Source organism: Ictalurus punctatus, unplaced genomic scaffold (assembly GCF_001660625.3).
Source record: "Ictalurus punctatus breed USDA103 unplaced genomic scaffold, Coco_2.0 tig00064127, whole genome shotgun sequence".
Lineage (NCBI taxonomy): Eukaryota > Metazoa > Chordata > Actinopteri > Siluriformes > Ictaluridae > Ictalurus > Ictalurus punctatus.
In genome coordinates, this window is record NW_026521161.1 from 1 (window position 1) to 21,327 (window position 21,327).

The 21,327-nt window shown below is 46.2% G+C and overlaps 9 non-coding genes and 3 pseudogenes across 9 annotated transcripts; all 12 read left to right on the plus strand.

The window, feature by feature from the left end:
* The first annotated feature begins 894 nt into the window (after positions 1-894).
* On the plus strand, positions 895-1,069 carry LOC128632560 (uncharacterized; annotated as a pseudogene).
* A 434-nt stretch (positions 1,070-1,503) lies between these two features.
* LOC128632535 (U5 spliceosomal RNA) lies at positions 1,504-1,616 on the plus strand. The gene has a single exon (XR_008396142.1). It is a non-coding gene; the product is annotated as a U5 spliceosomal RNA (small nuclear RNA).
* A 185-nt stretch (positions 1,617-1,801) lies between these two features.
* On the plus strand, positions 1,802-1,990 carry LOC128632550 (U2 spliceosomal RNA). Its single transcript, XR_008396157.1, has one exon. It is a non-coding gene; the product is annotated as a U2 spliceosomal RNA (small nuclear RNA).
* Positions 1,991-2,425: 435 nt separating this feature from the next.
* Positions 2,426-2,540, plus strand: LOC128632561 (U5 spliceosomal RNA). Its single transcript, XR_008396160.1, has one exon. It is a non-coding gene; the product is annotated as a U5 spliceosomal RNA (small nuclear RNA).
* Positions 2,541-8,254: 5,714 nt separating this feature from the next.
* Positions 8,255-8,429, plus strand: LOC128632557 (uncharacterized; annotated as a pseudogene).
* Positions 8,430-8,861: 432 nt separating this feature from the next.
* LOC128632537 (U5 spliceosomal RNA) lies at positions 8,862-8,973 on the plus strand. The gene has a single exon (XR_008396144.1). It is a non-coding gene; the product is annotated as a U5 spliceosomal RNA (small nuclear RNA).
* Positions 8,974-9,160: 187 nt separating this feature from the next.
* Positions 9,161-9,350, plus strand: LOC128632549 (U2 spliceosomal RNA). The gene has a single exon (XR_008396156.1). It is a non-coding gene; the product is annotated as a U2 spliceosomal RNA (small nuclear RNA).
* Positions 9,351-9,782: 432 nt separating this feature from the next.
* On the plus strand, positions 9,783-9,897 carry LOC128632562 (U5 spliceosomal RNA). Its single transcript, XR_008396161.1, has one exon. It is a non-coding gene; the product is annotated as a U5 spliceosomal RNA (small nuclear RNA).
* A 5,745-nt stretch (positions 9,898-15,642) lies between these two features.
* Positions 15,643-15,813, plus strand: LOC128632558 (uncharacterized; annotated as a pseudogene).
* A 437-nt stretch (positions 15,814-16,250) lies between these two features.
* Positions 16,251-16,363, plus strand: LOC128632536 (U5 spliceosomal RNA). Its single transcript, XR_008396143.1, has one exon. It is a non-coding gene; the product is annotated as a U5 spliceosomal RNA (small nuclear RNA).
* Positions 16,364-16,551: 188 nt separating this feature from the next.
* On the plus strand, positions 16,552-16,742 carry LOC128632551 (U2 spliceosomal RNA). Its single transcript, XR_008396158.1, has one exon. It is a non-coding gene; the product is annotated as a U2 spliceosomal RNA (small nuclear RNA).
* Positions 16,743-17,223: 481 nt separating this feature from the next.
* LOC128632563 (U5 spliceosomal RNA) lies at positions 17,224-17,338 on the plus strand. The gene has a single exon (XR_008396162.1). It is a non-coding gene; the product is annotated as a U5 spliceosomal RNA (small nuclear RNA).
* Positions 17,339-21,327: the final 3,989 nt, after the last annotated feature.

Here is a 21,327-nt window from a genome sequence, read left to right on the forward strand (position 1 = left end):
GAGGATGGGGAAAGTGATGGGTCTCATCATCCACTCGGACCAGACGTGCGGCGTGCAGGGCCCGGACGTGTGCCCTAAATTTATGCCTTATCCGAGATGTCCTGACCAAGGCAAAGGAGCAAGCCAGCCCTTAGCCTTGCTGAGCCTGGACCAGGAAAAAGCGTTCGACCGGGTGGGCCATGCTTTCCCTTTTGCAGTGCTTCAAGAAGTTAAGCTTTGGGCCAAGGTTTATAAGGGGGGTAAAGCTGTTGTATGAAGAGGTGGCAAGTAGGGTTTGCGTCACTGGGTTCTTGTCGAGGCCGGTGAGGCAGGCAGGTGGGGTGATGCAAGGTGTCCACTCTCCCCGCTGCTATACGTACTGGCAATTGAGCCGCTAGTGGCTAGCCTGCGAGCAGATCAAAGACTAGCAGGGTGCCATGTCCCTGGGGGGGGGCGAAAGCTTTAGTCTCGTTTTATGCGGATGACCTGACTCTCTTTGTAACAGATGAGAAGACTTCCACAGGGTAGAGTCCACCTGAGGTCCTACTGCCATGCATCTGGAGCTCTGGTGAATTCTGAGAAGTCCAGGTTACTGCCGTGTGAATCCTGGCGGGGCAGGTCAGTGTTTGGGGTGGCTACTCCGTATGCCCAGAGGGATAAAGATTCTAGGCGTTAATTTTTTCATTCACCAGTGGTGCCAGGATTGGGCCATGTGCTAAAGAAAGTGCAGCAGCGCCTTGCGCTATGGAGACAAGAAGGCGTCGATTAACGGACAAGCACTCGTCATAAAACGGACATCTTGTCCAGTAAATAAATAAATGAATGATGAATGAATGACGAATGAATGAATGAATACGTATTCATGTTAAACTTGGGGGGAAAAAAAAAAAAAAGTAGGAAAAAAGACAAAGTGACATATGTACTTGACATATAGTATCTGTTTCTTATCAGTTTATACCTGATACGTCCTCCATTCGAGGACTTTATATTAAACGGATTTTTAGAGCGAGGAGCTGGAAGAGGGGCTTGCTCCGTCCCGCTCCACGCATCGACCTGGTATTGCAGTACCTCCAGGAACGGTGCCCCTTTTCAAAGGGGTCAAATGAAGAAGAAGGAAGGAAGGAAGGAAATAAATGATGAATGAATGAATGAATGAACGAATGAATGAATGAATACGTATTCATGTTAACGATTGGGGGGAAAAAAAAAAAAAAATAGGGGGTAGAAAAAAGACAAAGTGACATATGGTACTTAAAAAAAAAAAAAAAAAAAAAAAAAATTTCTTGTATTAATTGTACAAAATGGAACAGGTGTCAGTCGTAAAGGTTTCAGATGTACTTAATGGAAAAGGGAGGACCTATTAGGTTAAATACAAACCCCAGCCCACATCCAGCTCTAGACCAATCCTAACATCTGTAGCTATCAAGGCTGTGCAGGTGTAAGGGGCCGGCGCAAGCCAACCTACCCTAGACCGGATTCTAGGCCTCCGATGGAGTTTCGGAGGCCTGGACTGACTTCCTGTATAGCTCGGGTTTCTCTTCATTCACGCATAAATCTTTCGCCTTTTACTAAAGATTTCCGTGAGAGGAACGTTGACGATTTCAACTTATTTTTGTGAGCTTTGCTGAGGCAAAGCTGTATTTGTTTCACAGTTTAACGTAAGAGAGGGAAGAAGTTTGGCTTTGGGATGCAAGGTCGGTTGGGCGTGGTGCCTAGTTGCTCATCCTCTCTGCGCAAGGTCTTCAAGCGCGTGGTCAGGCATGTCGTCCAGGAGTGGAGGCTCTGCCAGCTGGTGCTCGTTAGGCCAAGGCCATAACGGGTTATCGCTTCTCGGCCTTTTGGCTAAGATCAAGTGTAGTATCTGTTCTTATCAGTTTAATACCTGATACGTCCTCCATTCGAGGACTTTATATTAAACGGATTTTAGAGCGAGGAGCTGGAAGAGGGGCTTGCTCCGTCCGCTCCACGCATCGACCTGGTATTGCAGTACCTCCAGGACGGTGCACCTTTTCAAAGGGTCCAATGAAAGAAGAAGGAAGGAAAGGAAGGAAATAAATGAATGAATGAATGAATGAATGAACGAATGAATGAATGAATACGTATTCATGTTAAACGATTGGGGGGAAAAAAAAAAAAAGTAGGAAAAAAGACAAAGTGACATATGGTACTTAAAAAAAAAAAAAAAAAAAAAAAAAAAAATTTCTTGTATTTAATTGTACAAAATGGAACAGGTGTCAGTCGTAAAGGTTTCAGATGTACTTAATTGGAAAAGGGAGGGGACCTATTAGGTTTAATACAAACCACAGCCCACATCCAGCTCTAGACCAATCCTACATCTGTAGCTATCAAGGCTGTGCAGGTGTAAGGGGCCGGCGCAAGCCAACCTACCCTAGACCGATTTCTAGGCCTCCGATGGAGTTTCGGAGGCCTGGACTGACTTCCTGTATAGCTCGGGTTTCTCTTCATTCACGCATAAATCTTTCGCCTTTTACTAAAGATTTCCGTGGAGAGGAACGTTGACGAGTTCAACTTATTTTTGTGAGCTTTGCTGAGGCAAAGCTGTATTTGTTTCACAGTTTAACGTAAGAGAGGGAGAAGTTTGGCTTTGGGATGCAAGGTCGGTTGGGCGTGGTGCCTAGTTGCTCAATCCTCTCTGCGCAGGTCTTCAAGCGCGTGGTCAGGCATGTCGTCCAGAGTGGAGGCTCTGCCAGCTGGTGCTCGTTAGGCCAGAGGCCATAACGGGTTATCGCTTCTCGGCCTTTTGGCTAAGATCAATCGGAAGGGACAGCGATCGACTCTTTGGTGGCCATTGCCCTTAATCTTTTTGTGATTTTGGACAGAACTATCCAAGAGAAATTTGTGCGGACCCTGTTTTTCTTCAGCGGATGGTGACAGAACATCGAGCCAGTGGACCTGTGGAAGGTAAGTACAAATTTATTTATTAAATTCTTTTCCTTTTTTTTTCGTTTTGAAAATATTTTATTTCGTTTACTTTGTATTTGTTTTACTTATTTATTATAGTTTATCTATTTAATTTATTTATTTATAGGCTAGTGGTGCCTCCAAAATGTCGGCTGCTCGTGCCGGCATGAGGAGGCACCACAGCGTGCGCTTTTTGTTTAAAGAGGTGGATGGAAAGCTCCTGGGGATGTCACGCTTGATTTCTCCAGAAGTTAATCCAGAAATCTCTTGGCTTCAAACCCGACGAACTGAACTGTCTCGTGACTCTGCCCCTGAACAAAGGTTTTGATGTTAGTTTTAGGACCGCTTCTCTGCTAATGATTTCTGGCAACGGTTTTGACGGTTGTAAGGCCCATTTCTCCATGTTCACCGTGGAGAAACTTCTGACAATTCGCTTAAAACGGTGATTGTTAGGATGTTTAATGAAACGGTGACTGGAGACGATATTTTGCGTATGGCTGGGAGATTTTGCACTGTTCGCGGACAACCCAGTCAAAGTGTTGGATGAGGACGGCATCTGGAATTGTTCCTGGCGAATTCCCTTAAACAATGGGAAGACGCTGGGGGCTACCAGGGCCTGAGACATCTGCCTTCCATGATTGTGTTGGGAGAGAACAGAGGCTACATCCATTACCAAGGGATGCCCAAACTCTGCCGTAAGTGTGGGAGAATGGGACATCTCGCCGACGCGTGCCAGGAAATAATTTGTGGAAAATGTAGAGAAATTGGTCACTTTTTGATGAGTGCACCATTGGCAGACGGTGCAATCTGTGTGGAGAGACAAACACCTCTACAGAGATTGCCCCAAGAGCTTTGCCAAAACTGAAAAGCAACAAGATGGCCGCCCCACAAACGCAACAAACAGAACAAACAACGGAGAAGGAGGCGGGCCCGCGGTTTTGGCGGAAAAATCAACTCTCCCGTCAGCTTCGGGCCTGAGCAGATACGGTAAGTGGGGGCGGCCTTAGGGGCGGAGTCAGCAACCAGAGGAGGAAGCCCCCCCCCCCGCGAATAAAGTACAGGAAATGGCGGAAGGGAGGAAGGGACGCTTCCTCCATGGAGACAGTTCCAGAGTTAAGTGTGGTATCTGGGGAGAGTGAGCCAGACAGTCCTCTCCCGAATGCTCAGGTGCAGAAAAGACTGCGGATCTCCTCTGTTGTAACAGAGGAGAAGAAACTGAGGGCAGAGCATGGGCGGGACAGTTCTTCCTCGGAAGAACTGAACCGCTTATGGCCCTCAGAGCCCCCAAATGAGGTTTCTTTCTTGCACCTCCAGCTGAGAACATCATCGCCAAGGAGCCGCGAGAGGTTGCCTCCGCGGCCCGTGCGGCAGCAGACACTTGCCCTCCTGAACCCAGGCCCACTGAGATAAAGGAAGAGCAATGTCACAAGAAATAATATGCCTTTAAATTTGTTTTAACGTTGTCTCTGCATGTTTTTAACACTGTTTTTATACCTTTTTACCATACTGCTCATGGCCCTCACAATCTCTACCATCAATGTGAAGTGTGAGGTCCAACCTGAGAGCACAGAGTGTATTATCCTTTTTAAAATCTTTTAAGTCAGATGTGATTTTATTACAAGATGTGCTTTGCCCTTTTTATCCAGCTATAGAAATGGGAAGACATGTGGACCCCGGGACCCTCCGTGTGGAGCGGTTCCAATTTTAATAAATGTGATGGTGTCCCATTTTAATAAAAATCCCAACATCGTGGTGAAGGGCAGCACAGTGGTGAGAGATGGCCGGGCAATTTTAGCCATCTGACTTTTTTAGATAGGGATTTTACCATTCTTATGTGTATGGTTTTAACAGAAAAAAATGAAAGATATGAACTTTTAGAAGACCTGCAGTCCCACATGCTAGGGAGGGCTCCTTTAATCGTAGCAGGGGATTTTAATTGTATTTTAACAGCTAAAGATAGGAAAAGGTAACAGGGGAGTGCGCAGTGATAAAACAATATCGGTTTTACCTCCAGGTAGATCAAAGATTTTAAACTAGTCGACTGTTTTAAAGCATTGCATCAAAGAGAGGAGGGCTTCACCTGTTCAGTGGTGATGGCACCAGAGCCTCTCGGATCGACTATGTTTTGACACGGGACTGCCCGCCGACCGATGCTACACTGACCCCTCTCTTCTTTTCAGACACATGATGCTGTCCTGCACCCTTTCACTGTCCCACTGGTGTGACGGTAGGAGGAGGGCTGTGGAGGCTGAACTGCTCGGTGTTAGAAGACAAAGAAGTAGTCAGAGAGTATAGGGAGCAGTTCACAGCCATTGCGACCCTCCAGGACTTTTATGAGTCACGAGCACAGTGGTGGGAGATGGTAAAGGAACGGACAGGAAAGTTTTTTAAGAGGGTAGGGAAAGACAAGGAAAATAAGGAAAAAAGATGCATGATGGGACTGCAAAAAAGACTGCAGAGATATTTTAACCTTTTTAAACTGTGGGATTGATTTTACTGAAAGATATTAAGAAGTAAAAGCTGAAATGCATGTTTTATCAGATATACAAAATAAGGGGTCATTTTAAGAAGCAGAGAGAGGGAGATTGAGGAAGGTGAAAATGTACAAGGTATTTTTTAAAAGGTTGTTTCAAGGGGAGGTACAATTGCCGCAATAAAAGATGGAGGGAGGGAACTAAAAACAACAGACGAGATTTTAGTGGGGGTGGAAAAATTTATATGGCAATTTTACAGTGAAAATATATACATAAAAATACCTTGGAGCAGTTTTAGCCTTTTTAGAAAACAAGGTCAATAGTGAAGCCGTGCTTTTATCCCAGGATTTTACAGTTTTAGAAATACAAAATTCTTTAAAGGTTTTAAAAGGGGAAGTCCCCAGGAATGGATGGACTCCCCCTAGAATTTTATCTGACTTTCTGGGACATTTTAGCACATGACTTACTCACTGTTTTTAAACGAATTTGAGACCTTGGACAGACTCCCGGACAGCTTTAGAACAGGGATAGTGTCACTACTACACAAAAAGGTGACAGACAGACCTTAGAAACTGGAGACCCATCACGCTTTTAAACTTCGATTGTAAACTTTTTAGCAAGATTTTATCAGCACGTATGTCGACCGTCTTAGAGGACGTGATCCACCCGGATCAAGCGTGTGCTGTGCCAGGGAGAAGATCACCGACAGCCTGGTACTGATCAGAGACGTCATCTGTTACGCGAGAGACAGAAACATCCGGCTAGCGTCCTGAACCTAGATTTTGAAAAAGCATTTGACCGAGTCTCGCATCAGTTCCTGTTTCAGGTACTGGACAAAATGGGGTTCCCTGATAGGTTCATAGCCTGGGTGGGATTACTGTACAAGGGCATAGTAGTAGAATGTTGGTTAATGGGCACGTGTCCAAGGCGGTGAATATCCGCAGTGGCGTCCGTCAGGGGTGTCCTTTATCTCCCCTCCTGTATGTGGCTTGCATAGAGCCACTGGCACAGATCTTGAGAAGGATAAATGGATCAAAGGACTTAAAGTGCCTGGGACGGGTGGACTGACCGCGACGTGCGTTTATATATGGACGACGTAACCCTTTTAGCCACAGACGTTTTATCCATGCGAAGAGCAATGGACCTGACTGACTGGTACGGTCGGGGCCTCGGGCGCCAAGCTCAACAGGAGCAAGTCCGAGGCCCAGCTCTTCGGCCGTGGGGTGACGTGGACACAGGCAGACTGAAATTGGTTTTTAAAACCGACTTACGGATTTTAGGAGTGAATTTGACAAAGAGGGTGGGACGGGGAACTGGCCGACTTGTTAGGGAAAGTCAGGCAGAAACTGGGCTTTTGGGGACTGAGACAGATGACTTTTGAAGGTAAAGTTTTAATTTTTAAAGCAGTGATTCTTACCTTTAATGTTACTCGTGTGTTTCTGTTTTTAGTCCCCCACGACACTTTCTTTTAGAGTCTGGAGAGAGCGGTTTTTTACTTCATCTGGGGGTCCAAGTGGGAGAGAGTGAAGAGGGAGGTCGTAAAGAAGAGACCGGAAAACGGCGGGAAAGGCCTCCCGGACCCCCACCTGTTTTTAGGCAGCCGTTTCACCGCCCTCCACATCGCGTACGCCGTGGCCCCATCCAGAGAGAGCAAGACAGCGGCCATGACCCTTTCGGATGGGGTCGTACCTACGAAGCCTTAGAATTTTACCTGTAGATCTCAAAACGCCTGTGTCTTTTAATCTGACAAAAGAGCATGATTTTATCAAGAGATTTTAAAGAAAAATGTTTTAGAAGGAGAAGATGTCTCCATTTTAACTAACCACAGGTCTCTTCTCTCTCTCGTTCAGGATCGGGAACCTGTGAGTCCAGTCCCCGGCCTCACTCTAAGTGAGGCCAAACAAGTTTGGAGGAACGCCGCCCACCCTGCTCTTCAGAACAGGCACAAGGACCTGTCATGGATGGTGGCCCATGAGATTCTCCCGGTCAGGGCGGTCATGCACTCCCGGGGCATGGGCTCCAACCCCATCTCTGCCCACGACCCGGATGCAACGCGCCGGAGACCGTGCGACACCTCTTATGGGAGTGCGGCGCCGCGCGGGACCAGTGGACCACGACCGGCCCCCTGTATTTCCCGTGCCTGCCGCAGGTGGGGTCCAGATGGACTACAAGCTCGCCATCCTCGGGGTGGGCCCAGGCTCGAAGGGCCTAACGGCGCAGAGGTTCACCACGCTCTGGCTCACCCTCAACGCCGTGAAGGATGCCATCTGGACCACCAGAAACCTGCTGGTGGGGAAACGCGTGACGGTGCCCCTCCACGCGAGCGAGCAGATGGCGAAGTCCACGCTGCAGGGGTACCGCGCGGCGACATTCGGAGGAGGGGGCCGGGGTTGCACGAGAAAGGTCCCGGCCGCCACCGACCCTGGCCGCTCGTAGATGCGCCCTCACCTGCAAAGGCTACGGGAGCAGCGAGCCGGAGGGTAGAGAGGATCTCCTCTGGGCACCGGAAGTGACGGGCATCGGCCGTGGCTGGAGAGCAGTGTGATGGGCGCCCTTTGTAAGGACTCACCCCCGATCTTGGAAAAGAGAGGATGCTTAAGTGGTTTTTTATTTTGTGTGTTTTATATAAAGACATGTGTTTGCTTTTTTATTAATCAATCGACTTATTTAACTGTTTTTAAAACGAAACGATTTTATGGACACTTTATTCATAGTTTTTTACACACACAAATATGTATTTATTTATTTTTCCTTTAAACAGTTTTTAAAATAAGAATTGTTTTACCAAGTTTATTTATTTATTTAAAAAAATGTCTATGAACTGAGAAGGAAAAAAAACTGTGTACACTGTGAATATGAAAAAAAAGAAAAAAGTGACAATAAAATTTTTTTAGAAAAAAAATCTGTTCTTATCAGTTTAATACCTGATACGTCCTCCATTCGAGGACTTTATATTAAACGGATTTTTAGAGCGAGGAGCTGGAAGAGGGCTTGCTCCGTCCGCTCCACGCATCGACCTGGTATTGCAGTACCTCCAGGAACGGTGCCCTTTTTCAAAGGGGTCAAATGAAAGAAGAAGGAAGGAAGGAAGGAAATAAATGAATGATGAATGAATGAATGAACGAATGAATGAATGAATACGTATTCATGTTAAACGATTGGGGGGGAAAAAAAAAAAAAGTAGGAAAAAGACAAAGTGACATATGGTACTTAAAAAAAAAAAAAAAAAAAAAAAAAAATTTCTTGTATTTAATTGTACAAAATGGAACAGGTGTCAGTCGTAAAGGTTTCAGATGTACTTAATTGAAAAGGGAGGGGACCTATTAGGTTTTAATACAAACCACAGCCCACATCCAGCTCTAGACCAATCCTACATCTGTAGCTATCAAGCTGTGCAGGTGTAAGGGGCCGGCGCAAGCCAACCTACCCTAGACCGGATTTCTAGGCCTCCGATGGAGTTTCGGAGGCCTGGACTGACTTCCTGTATAGCTCGGGTTCTCTTCATTCACGCATAATCTTTCGCCTTTACTAAAGATTTCCGTGGAGAGGAACGTTGACGAGTTCAACTTATTTTTGTGAGCTTTGCTGAGGCAAAGCTGTATTTTGTTTCACAGTTAACGTAAGAGAGGGAAGAAGTTTGGCTTTGGGATGCAAGGTCGGTTGGGCGTGGTGCCTAGTTGCTCAATCCTCTCTGCGCAAGGTCTTCAAGCGCGTGGTCAGGCATGTCGTCCAGGAGTGGAGGCTCTGCCAGCTGGTGCTCGTTAGGCCAGAGGCCATAACGGGTTATCGCTTCTCGGCCTTTTGGCTAAGATCAAGTGTAGTATCTGTTCTTATCAGTTTAATACCTGATACGTCCTCCATTCGAGGACTTTATATTAAACGGATTTTAGAGCGAGGAGCTGGAAGAGGGGCTTGCTCCGTCCGCTCCACGCATCGACCTGGTATTGCAGTACCTCCAGGAACGGTGCACCTTTTCAAAGGGGTCAAATGAAGAAGAAGGAAGGAAGGAAGGAAATAATGAATGAATGAATGAATGAATGAACGAATGAATGAATGAATACGTATTCATGTTAAACGATTGGGGGGGAAAAAAAAAAAAAAGTAGGAAAAAAGACAAAGTGACATATGGTACTTAAAAAAAAAAAAAAAAAAAAAAAAAAAAATTTCTTGTATTTAATTGTACAAAATGGAACAGGTGTCAGTCGTAAAGGTTTCAGATGTACTTAATTGGAAAAGGGAGGGGACCTATTAGGTTTTAATACAACCACAGCCCACATCAGCTCTAGACAATCCTACATCTGTAGCTATCAGGCTGTGCAGGTGTAAGGGCCGGCGCAAGCCAACCTACCCTAGACCGGATTTCTAGGCCTCCGATGGAGTTTCGGAGGCCTGGACTGACTTCCTGTATAGCTCGGGTTTCTCTTCATTCACGCATAAATCTTTCGCCTTTTACTAAAGATTTCCGTGGAGAGGAACGTTGACGAGTTCAACTTATTTTTGTGAGCTTTGCTGAGGCAAAGCTGTATTTGTTTCACAGTTTAACGTAAGAGAGGGAAGAAGTTTGGCTTTTGGGATGCAAGGTCGGTTGGGCGTGGTGCCTAGTTGCTCAATCCTCTCTGCGCAAGTCTTCAAGCGCGTGGTCAGGCATGTCGTCCAGGAGTGGAGGCTCTGCCAGCTGGTGCTCGTTAGGCCAGAGGCCATAACGGGTTATCGCTTCTCGGCCTTTTGGCTAAGATCAATCGGAAGGGACAGCGATCGACTCTTTGTGGCCATTGCCCTTAATCTTTTTGTGATTTTGGACAGAAACTTCCAAAGAGGAAATTTGTGCGGACCCTGTTTCTTCAAGTTCCGGATGGTGACAGAAACATCGTGCCAGTGGAACCTGTGGAAGTAAGTACAAATTTATTTATTAAATTCTTTTTTCCTTTTTTTTCGTTTTTAAAATATTTATTTCGTTTACTTTGTATTTGTTTTACTTATTTATTATAGTTTATCTATTTATTTTTTTATTATAGGCTAGTGGTGCCTCCAAAATGTCGGCTGCTCGTGCCGGCATGAGGAGGCACCACAGCGTGCGCTTTTTGTTTAAAGAGGTGGATGGAAAGCTCCTGGGGATGTCACGCCTTGATTTCTCCAGGAAGTTAATCCAGAAATCTCTTGGCTTCAAACCCGACGAACTGAACTGTCTCGTGACTCTGCCCCTGAACAAAGGTTTGATGTTATTTTAGGACCGCTTCTCTGCTAAAATGATTTCTGGCAACGTTTGACGGTTGTAAGGCCCATTTCTCCATGTTCACCGTGGAGAAACTTTCTGACAATTCGCTTAAAACGGTGATTGTTAGGATGTTTAATGAAACGGTGACTGGAGACGATATTTGCGTATGGCTGGGTAGATTTTGCACTGTTCGCGGACAACCAGTCAAAGTGTTGGATGAGGACGGCATCTGGAATTGTTCCTGGCGAATTCCCATTAAACAATGGGAAGACGCTGGGGGCTACCAGGGCCTGAGACATCTGCCTTCCATGATTGTGTTGGGAGAGAACAGAGGCTACATCCATTACCAAGGGATGCCCAAACTCTGCCGTAAGTGTGGGAGGATGGGACATCTCGCCGACGCGTTGCCAGAAATAATTTGTGGAAAATGTAGAGAAATTGGTCACGTTTTTGATGAGTGCACCATTGGCAGACGGTGCAATCTGTGTGGAGAGACAAACCACCTCTACAGAGATTGCCCAAGAGCTTTGCCACAAACTGAAAAGCAACAAGATGGCCGCCCCACAAACGCAACAAACAGAACAAACAACGGAGAAGGAGGCGGGCCCGGCGGTTTTGGCGGGAAAATCAACTCTCCCGTCAGCTTCGGGGCCTGAGCAGATACGGGTAAGTGGGGCGGCCTTAGGGGCGGAGTCAGCAAACCAGAGGGAGGAAGCCCCCCCCTCCCCGCGAAATAAAGTACAGGAAATGGCGGAAGGGGAGGAAGGGACGGCTTCCTCCATGGAGACAGTTTTCCAGAGTTAAGTGTGGTATCTGGGGAGAGTGAGCCAGACAGTCCTCTCCCGAATGCTCAGGTGCAGAAAAGACCTGCGGGATCTCCTCTGTTGTAACAGAGGAGAAGAAACTGAGGGCAGAGCATGGGCGGGACAGTTCTTCCTCGGAAGAACTGAACCGCTTATGGCCCTCAGAGCCCCCAAATGAGGTTTCTTTCTTGCACCTCCAGCTGAGAACATCATCGCCAAAGGAGCCGCGAGAGGTTGCCTCCGCGGCCCGTGCGGCAGCAGACACTTGCCCTCCTGAACCCAGGCCCACTGAGATAAAGGAAGAGCAAGTGTCACAAGAAATAATATGCCTTTAATTTGTTTTAACGTTGTCTCTGCATGTTTTTAACACTGTTTTATACCTTTTTACCATACTGCTCATGGCCCTCACAATCTCTACCATCAATGTGAGAAGTGTGAGGTCCACCCTGAGAGCACAGAGTGTATTATCCTTTTTAAAATCTTTAAGTCAGATGTGATTTTATTACAAGTGTGCTTTGCCCTTTTTTATCCAGCTATAGGAAATGGGAAGACCTGTGGACCCCGGGACCCTCCGTGTGGAGTGGTTCCAATTTTAATAAATGTGATGGTGTCGCCATTTTAATAAAAAATCCCAACATCGTGGTGAAGGGCAGCACAGTGGTGAGAGATGGCCGGGCACTCTTAGCCAATCTGACTTTTTTAGATAGGGATTTTACCATTCTTAATGTGTATGGTTTTACAGAAAAAAATGAAAGATATGAACTTTTAGAAGACCTGCAGTCCCACATGCTAGGGAGGGCTCCTTTAATCGTAGCAGGGGATTTTAATTGTATTTTAACAGCTAAAGATAGGAAAAGGGTAACAGGGGAGTGCGCAGTTTGATAAAACATCGGTTTTACTCCAGGGATTAATCAAAGATTTTAAACTAGTCGACTGTTTTAAAGCATTGCATCAAAGAGAGGAGGGCTTCACCTGGTTCAGTGGTGATGGCACCAGAGCCTCTCGGATCGACTATGTTTTTACACGGGACTGCCCGCCGACCGATGCTACACTGACCCCTCTCTTCTTTTCAGACCACATGATGCTGTCCTGCACCCTTTCACTGTCCACTGGTGTGACGGTAGGAGGAGGGCTGTGGAGGCTGAACTGCTCGGTGTTAGAAGACAAAGAAGTAGTCAGAGAGTATAGGGAGCAGTTTCAGCCAATGGCAGACCCTCCAGGACTTTTATGAGTCACGAGCACAGTGGTGGGAGATGGTAAAGGAACGGACAGGAAAATTTTTTAAGAGGTAGGGAAAGACAAGAAAAATAAGGAAAAAGATGCATGATGGGACTGCAAAAAAGACTGCAGAGATATTTTAACCTTTTTAACTGTGGGATTGATTTTACTGAAAGAGATTAAAGAAGTAAAAGCTGAAATGCTGTTTTATCAGATATACAAAATAAGGGGGTCATTTTAAGAAGCAGAGAGAGGGAGATTGAGGAAGGTGAAAAATGTACAAGGTATTTTTTAAAAAGATTGTTTCAAGGGGAGTACAATTGCCGCAATAAAAGATGGAGGGAGGGAACTAAAACAACAGACGAGATTTTAGGTGGGTGGAAAATTTTATGGCAATTTATACAGTGAAAAATATATACATAAAATACCTTGGAGGAAGTTTTAGCCTTTTTAGAAAACAAGGTCAATAGTGAAGCCGTGCTTTTATCCCAGGATTTTACAGTTTTAGAAATACAAAATTCTTTAAAAGGTTTTAAAAGGGGAAGTCCCCAGGAATGGATGGACTCCCCCTAGAATTTTATCTGACTTTCTGGGATATTTTAGCACATGACTTACTCACTGTTTTTAACGAATTTGAGACCTTGGACAGACTCCCGGACAGCTTTAGAACAGGGATAGTGTCGCTACTACACAAGAAGGCGACAAGACAGACCTCAGAACTGGAGACCCATCACGCTTTTAAACTTCGATTGTAAACTTTTTAGCAAGATTTTATCAGCACGTATGTCGACCGTCTTAGAGGACGTGATCCACCCGGATCAAGCATGTGCTGTGCCAGGGAGAAAGATCACCGACAGCCTGGTACTGATCAGAGACGTCATCTGTTACGCGAGAGACAGAAACATCCGGCTAGCGGTCCTGAACCTAGATTTTGAAAAAGCATTTGACCGAGTCTCGCATCAGTTCCTGTTTCAGGTACTGGACAAAATGGGGTTCCCTGATAGGTTCATAGCCTGGGTGGGATTACTGTACAAGGGCATAGTCAGTAGAATGTTGGTTAATGGGCACGTGTCCAAGGCGGTGAATATCCGCAGTGGCGTCCGTCAGGGGTGTCCTTTATCTCCCCTCCTGTATGTGGCTTGCATAGAGCCACTGGCACAGATCTTGAGAAGGGATAAATGGATCAAAGGACTTGAAGTGCCTGGGACGGGTGGACTGACCGCAACGTGCGTTTTATATATGGACGACGTAACCCTTTTAGCCACAGACGTTTTATCCATGCGAAGAGCAATGGACCTGACTGACTGGTACGGTCGGGCCTCGGGCGCCAAGCTCAACAGGAGCAAGTCCGAGGCCCAGCTCTTCGGCCGTGGGGTGACGTGGACACAGGCAGACTGGAATTGGTTTTTAAAACCGACTTACGGATTTTAGGAGTGAAATTTGACAAAGAGGGTGGAGGACGGGGAAACTGGCCGACTTGTTAGGGAAAGTCAGGCAGAAACTGGGCTTTTGGGGACTGAGACAGATGACTTTTGAAGGTAAAGTTTTAATTTTTAAAGCAGTGATCTTACCTTTAATGTTACCGTGTGTTCTGTTTTTAGTCCCCCACGACACTTTCTTTTAGATCTGGAGAGAGCGGTGTTTTACTTCATCTGGGGGTCCAAGTGGGAGAGAGTGAAGAGGGAGGTCGTAAAGAAGAGACCGGAAAACGGCGGGAAAGGCCTCCCGGACCCCCACCTGTTTTTAGGCAGCCGTTTCACCGCCCTCCACATCGCGTACGCCGTGGCCCCATCCAGAGAGAGCAAGACAGCGGCCATGACCCGTTTCTGGATGGGGTCGTACTACGAAACGCCTTAGAAATTTTACCTGTAGATCTCAAAACGCCTGTGTCTTTTAATCTGACAAAAGCATGATTTTATCAAGAGATTTTAAAGAAAAATGTTTTAGAAGGAGAAGATGTCTCCATTTTAACTAACCACAGGTCTCTTCTCTCTCTCGTTCAGGATCGGGAACCTGTGAGTCCAGTCCCCGGCCTCGCTCTAAGTGAGGCCAAACAAGTTTGGAGGAACGCCGCCCACCCTGCTCTTCAGAACAGGCACAAGGACCTGTCATGGATGGTGGCCCATGAGATTCTCCCGGTCAGGGCGGTCATGCACTCCCGGGGCATGGGCTCCAACCCCATCTGCCCACGACCCGGATGCAACGCGCCGGAGACCGTGCGACACCTCTTATGGGAGTGCGGCGCCGCGCGGGACCAGTGGACCACGACCGGCCCCCTGTATTTCCCGTGCCTGCCGGCAGGTGGGGTCCAGATGGACTACAAGCTCGCCATCCTCGGGGTGGGCCCAGGCTCGAAGGGCCTAACGGCGCAGAGGTTCACCACGCTCTGGCTCACCCTCAACGCCGTGAAGGATGCCATCTGGACCACCAAAACGCTGCTGGTGGGGAAACGCGTGACGGTGCCCCTCCACGCGAGCGAGCAGATGGCGAAGTCCACGCTGCAGGGTACCGCGCGGCGACATTCGGAGGAGGGGGCCGGGGTTGCACGAGAAAGGTCCCGGCCGGCCACCGACCCTGGCCGCTCGTAGATGCGCCCTCACCTGCAAAGGCTACGGGAGCAGCGAGCCGGAGGGTAGAGGATCTCCTCTGGGCACCGGAAGTGACGGGCCTCGCCGTGGCTGGAGAGCAGTGTGATGGGCGCCCTTGGTAAGGACTCACCCCCGATCTTGAAAAGAGAGGATGCTTAAGTGGTTTTTTATTTTGTGTGTTTTATATAAAGATATGTGTGTTGCTTTTTTATTAATCAATCGACTTATTTAACTGTTTTTAAAAACGAAACGATTTTATGGACACTTTATTCATAGTTTTTTACACACACAATTTATGTATTTATTTATTTTTTCCTTAAACAGTTTTAAAATAAGAATTGTTTTACCCAAGTTTATTTATTTATTTAAAAAAAAAAATGTCTATGAACTGAGAAGGAAAAAAACTGTGTACACTGTGAATATGAAAAAAAGAAAAAGTGACAATAAATTTTTTAGAAAAAAATCTGTTCTTATCAGTTTAATACCTGATACGTCCTCCATTCGAGGACTTTATATAAACGGATTTTTAGAGCGAGGAGCTGGAAGAGGGGCTTGCTCCGTCCGCTCCACGCATCGACCTGGTATTGCAGTACTCCAGGAACGGTGCACCTTTTCAAAGGGGTCAAATGAAAGAAGAAGAAGGAAGGAAGGAAATAAATGAATGAATGAATGAATGAATGACGAATGAATGAATGAATACGTATTCATGTTAAACGATTGGGGGGGAAAAAAAAAAAAAGTAGGAAAAAAGACAAAGTGACATATGGTACTTAAAAAAAAAAAAAAAAAAAAAAAAAAAATTTCTTGTATTTAATTGTACAAAATGGAACAGGTGTCAGTCGTAAAGGTTTCAGATGTACTTAATTGGAAAAGGGAGGGGACCTATTAGGTTTTAATACAAACCACAGCCCCACATCCAGCTCTAGACCAATCCTACATCTGTAGCTATCAAGGCTGTGCAGGTGTAAGGGGCCGGCGCAAGCCAAACATACCCTAGACCGGATTTCTAGGCCTCCGATGGAGTTCGGAGGCCTGGACTGACTTCCTGTATAGCTCGGGTTTCTCTTCATTCACGCATAAATCTTTCGCCTTTTACTAAGATTTCGTGGAGAGGAACGTTGACGAGTTCAACTTATTTCTTGTGAGCTTTGCTGAGGCAAAGCTGTAATTTGTTTCACAGTTTAACGTAAGAGAGGGAAGAAGTTTGGCTTTGGGATGCAAGGTCGGTTGGGCGTGGTGCCTAGTTGCTCAATCCTCTCTGCGCAAGGTCTTCAAGCGCGTGGTCAGGCATGTCGTCCAGGAGTGGAGGCTCTGCCAGCTGGTGCTCGTTAGGCCAGAGGCCATAACGGGTTATCGCTTCTCGCCTTTTGGCTAAGATCAAGTGTAGTATCTGTTCTTATCAGTTTAATACCTGATACGTCCTCCATTCGAGGACTTTATATTAAACGGATTTTTTAGAGCGAGGAGCTGGAAGAGGGGCTTGCTCCGTCCGCTCCACGCATCGACCTGGTATTGCAGTACCTCCAGGAACGGTGCACCTTTTCAAAGGGGTCAAATGAAAGAAGAAGGAAGGAAGGAAGGAAATAAATGAATGAATGAATGAATGAATGAACGAATGAATGAATGAATACGTATTCATGTTAAACGATTGGGGGGAAAAAAAAAAAAGTAGGAAAAAAAACAAAGTGACATATGGTACTTAAAAAAAAAAAAAAAAAAAAAAAAAAAAAATTTCTTGTATTTAATTGTACAAAATGGAACAGGTGTCAGTCGTAAAGGTTTCAGATGTACTTAATTGGAAAAGGGAGGGGACCTATTAGGTTTTAATACAAACCACAGCCGCCCACATCCTGGCTCTAGACCAAACCTCCAGACTCTGTAGCTATCAAGGGCTGTCCAGCAGACCAATCCTACATCTGTAGCTATCAAGGCTGTGCCGGTGTAAGGGCGGCGCAAGCCAACCTACCCTAGACCGGATTTCTAGGCTCCGATGGAGTTTCGGAGGCCTGGACTGACTTCCTGTATAGCTCGGGTTTCTCTTCATTCACGCATAAATCTTTCGCCTTTTACTAAAGATTTCCGTGGAGAGGAACGTTGACGAGTTCAACTTATTTTTGTGAGCTTTGCTGAGGCAAAGCTGTATTTGTTTCACAGTTTAACGTAAGAGAGGGAAGAGTTTGGCTTTGGGATGCAAGGTCGGTTGGGCGTGGTGCCTAGTTGCTCAATCCTCTCCGCGCAAGGTCTTCAAGCGCGTGGTCAGGCATGTCGTCCAGGAGTGGAGGCTCTGCCAGCTGGTGCTCGTTAGGCCAGAGGCCATAACGGGTTATCGCTTCTCGGCCTTTGGCTAAGATCAATCGAAGGGACAGCGATCGACTCTTTGTGGGCCATTGCCCTTAATCTTTTTGTGATTTTGGACACAACATCATATCAAAAGAGAATTTGTGCGGACCCTGTTTTTCTCAAGTGCGATGTGACAGAAACATCGTGCCAGTGGACCTGGTGAAAGGTAAGTACAAATTTATTATTAATTCTTTTCCTTTTTTTCGTTTTGAAAATATTTATTTCGTTTACTTTGTATTTGTTTTTACTTATTTATTATAGTTTATCTATTTATTTATTTATTTATAGCTAGTGGTGCCTCCAAAATGTCGGCTGCTCGTGCCGCATGAGGAGGCACCACAGCGTGCGCTTTTTGTTTAAAGAGGTGGATGGAAAGCTCCTGGGGATGTCACGCCTTGATTTCTCCAGGAAGCTAATCCAGAAATCTCTTGGTTTCAAACCCGACGAACTGAACTGTCTCGTGACTCTGCCCCTGAACAAAGGTTTTGATGTTAGTTTTAGGACCGCTTCTCTGCTAAATGATTTCTGGCAACGGTTTGACGGTTGTAAGGCCCATTTCTCCATGTTCACCGTGGAGAAACTTTCTGACAATTCGCTTAAAACGGTGATTGTTAGGATGTTTAATGAAACGGTGACTGGAGACGATATTTGCGTATGGCTGGGTAGATTTTGCACTGTTCGCGGACAACCAGTCAAAGTGTTGGATGAGGACGGCATCTGGAAATTGTTCCTGGCGAATTCCCATTAAACAATGGGAAGACGCTGGGGCTACCAGGGCCTGAGACATCTGCCTTCCATGATTGTGTTGGGAGAGAAACAGAGGCTACATCCATTACCAAGGGATGCCAAACTCTGCCGTAAGTGTGGGAGAATGGGACATCTCGCCGACGCGTGCCAGGAAATAATATGCGGAAAATGTAGAGAAATTGGTCACGTTTTCGATGAGTGCACCATTGGCAGACGGTGCAATCTGGTGTGGGGAGACAAACCACCTCTACAGAGATTGCCCTAAGAGCTTTGCCAACAAACTGAAAGTAACAAGATGGCCGCCCCACAAACGCAACAAACCGAGCAAACAACGGAGAAGGAGGCGGGCCCTGTGGTTTTTGGCGGGAGAGCCAGCTCTCCCGTCAGCTTCAGGGCCTGCGCAGATACGGGTAAGTGGGGCGGCCTTAGGGGCGGAGTCAGCAAACCAGAGGGAGGAAGCCCCCCCCTCCCCGCGAAATAAAGTACAGGAAATGGCGGAAGGGGAGGAAGGGACGGCTTCCTCCATGGAGACAGTTCCAGAGTTAAGTGTGGTATCTGGGGAGAGTGAGCCAGACAGTCCTCTCCCGAATGCTCAGGTGCAGAAAAGACCTGCGGGATCTCCTCTGTTTGTAACAGAGGAGAAGAAACTGAGGGCAGAGCATGGGCGGGACAGTTCTTCCTCGGAAGAACTGAACCGCTTATGGCCCTCAGAGCCCCCAAATGAGGTTTCTTTCTTGCACCTCCAGCTGAGAACATCATCGCCAAAGGAGCCGCGAGAGGTTGCCTCCGCGGCCCGTGCGGCAGCAGACACTTGCCCTCCTGAACCCAGGCCCACTGAGATAAAGGAAGAGCAAGTGTCACAAGAAATAATATGCCTTTAATTTGTTTTAACGTTGTCTCTGCATGTTTTAACACTGTTTTATACCTTTTTACATACTGCTCATGGCCCTCACAATCTCTACCATCAATGTGAGAAGTGTGAGGTCCACCCTGAGAGCACAGAGTGTATTATCCTTTTTAAAATCTTTTAAGTCAGATGTGATTTTATTACAAGAGTGTGCTTTGCCCTTGTTATCCAGCTATAGGAAATGGGAAGACATGTGGACACCGGGACCCTCCGTGTGGAGCGGTTCCAATTTAATAAATGTGATGGTGTCGCCATTTTAATAAAAAATCCCAACATCGTGGTGAAGGGCAGCACAGTGGTGAGAGATGGCCGGGCAATTTTAGCCAATCTGACTTTTTTAGATAGGGATTTTACCATTCTTAATGTGTATGGTTTTACAGAAAAAAATGAAAGATATGAACTTTTAGAAGACCTGCAGTCCCACATGCTAGGGAGGGCTCCTTTAATCGTAGCAGGGGATTTTAATTGTATTTTTAACAGCTAAAGATAGGAAAAGGGTAACAGGGGAGTGCGCAGTTGATAAAACATCGGTTTTACTCCAGGGATTAATCAAAGATTTTAAACTAGTCGACTGTTTTAAAGCATTGCATCAAAGAGAGGAGGGCTTCACCTGGTTCAGTGGTGATGGCACCAGAGCCTCTCGGATCGACTATGTTTTGACACGGGACTGCCCGCCGACCGATGCTACACTGACCCCTCTCTTCTTTTCAGACCACATGATGCTGTCCTGCACCCTTTCACTGTCCACTGGTGTGACGGTAGGAGGAGGGCTGTGGAGGCTGAACTGCTCGGTGTTAGAAGACAAAGAAGTAGTCAGAGAGTATAGGGAGCAGTTCAGCCAATGGCAGACCCTCCAGGACTTTTATGAGTCACGAGCACAGTGGTGGGAGATGGTAAAGGAACGGACAGGAAAATTTTTTAAGAGGGTAGGGAAAGACAAGAAAAATAAGGAAAAAAGATGCATGATGGGACTGCAAAAAAGACTGCAGAGATATTTTAACCTTTTTAACTGTGGGATTGATTTTACTGAAGAGATTAAAGAAGTAAAAGCTGAAATGCATGTTTTATCAGATATACAAAATAAGGGGGTCATTTTAAGAAGCAGAGAGAGGGAGATTGAGGAAGGTGAAAAATGTACAAGGTATTTTTTTAAAAAGGTTGTTTCAAGGGGAGGTACAATTGCCGCAATAAAAGATGGAGGGAGGGAACTAAAAAACAACAGACGAGATTTTAGGTGGGGTGGAAAAATTTTATGGCAATTTGTACAGTGAAAAATATATACATAAAAATACCTTGGAGGAAGTTTTAGCCTTTTTAGAAAACAAGGTCAATAGTGAAGCCGTGCTTTTATCCCAGGATTTTACAGTTTTAGAAATACAAAATTCTTTAAAAGGTTTTAAAAAGGGGAAGTCCCCAGGAATGGATGGACTCCCCCTAGAATTTTATCTGACTTTCTGGGACATTTTAGCACATGACTTACTCACTGTTTTTAACGAATTTGAGACCTTGGACAGACTCCCGGACAGCTTTAGAACAGGGATAGTGTCACTACTACACAAAAAAGGTGACAAGACAGACCTTAGAAACTGGAGACCCATCACGCTTTTAAACTTCGATTGTAAACTTTTTAGCAAGATTTTATCAGCACGTATGTCGACCGTCTTAGAGGACGTGATCCACCCGGATCAAGCGTGTGCTGTGCCAGGGAGAAAGATCACCGACAGCCTGGTACTGATCAGAGACGTCATCTGTTACGCGAGAGACAGAAACATCCGGCTAGCGGTCCTGAACCTAGATTTTGAAAAAGCATTTGACCGAGTCTCGCATCAGTTCCTGTTTCAGGTACTGGACAAAATGGGGTTCCCTGATAGGTTCATAGCCTGGGTGGGATTACTGTACAAGGGCATAGTAAGTAGAATGTTGGTTAATGGGCACGTGTCCAAGGCGGTGAATATCCGCAGTGGCGTCCGTCAGGGGTGTCCTTTATCTCCCCTCCTGTATGTGGCTTGCATAGAGCCACTGGCACAGATCTTGAGAAGGGATAAATGGATCAAAGGACTTAAAGTGCCTGGGACGGGTGGACTGACCGCGACGTGCGTTTTATATATGGACGACGTAACCCTTTTAGCCACAG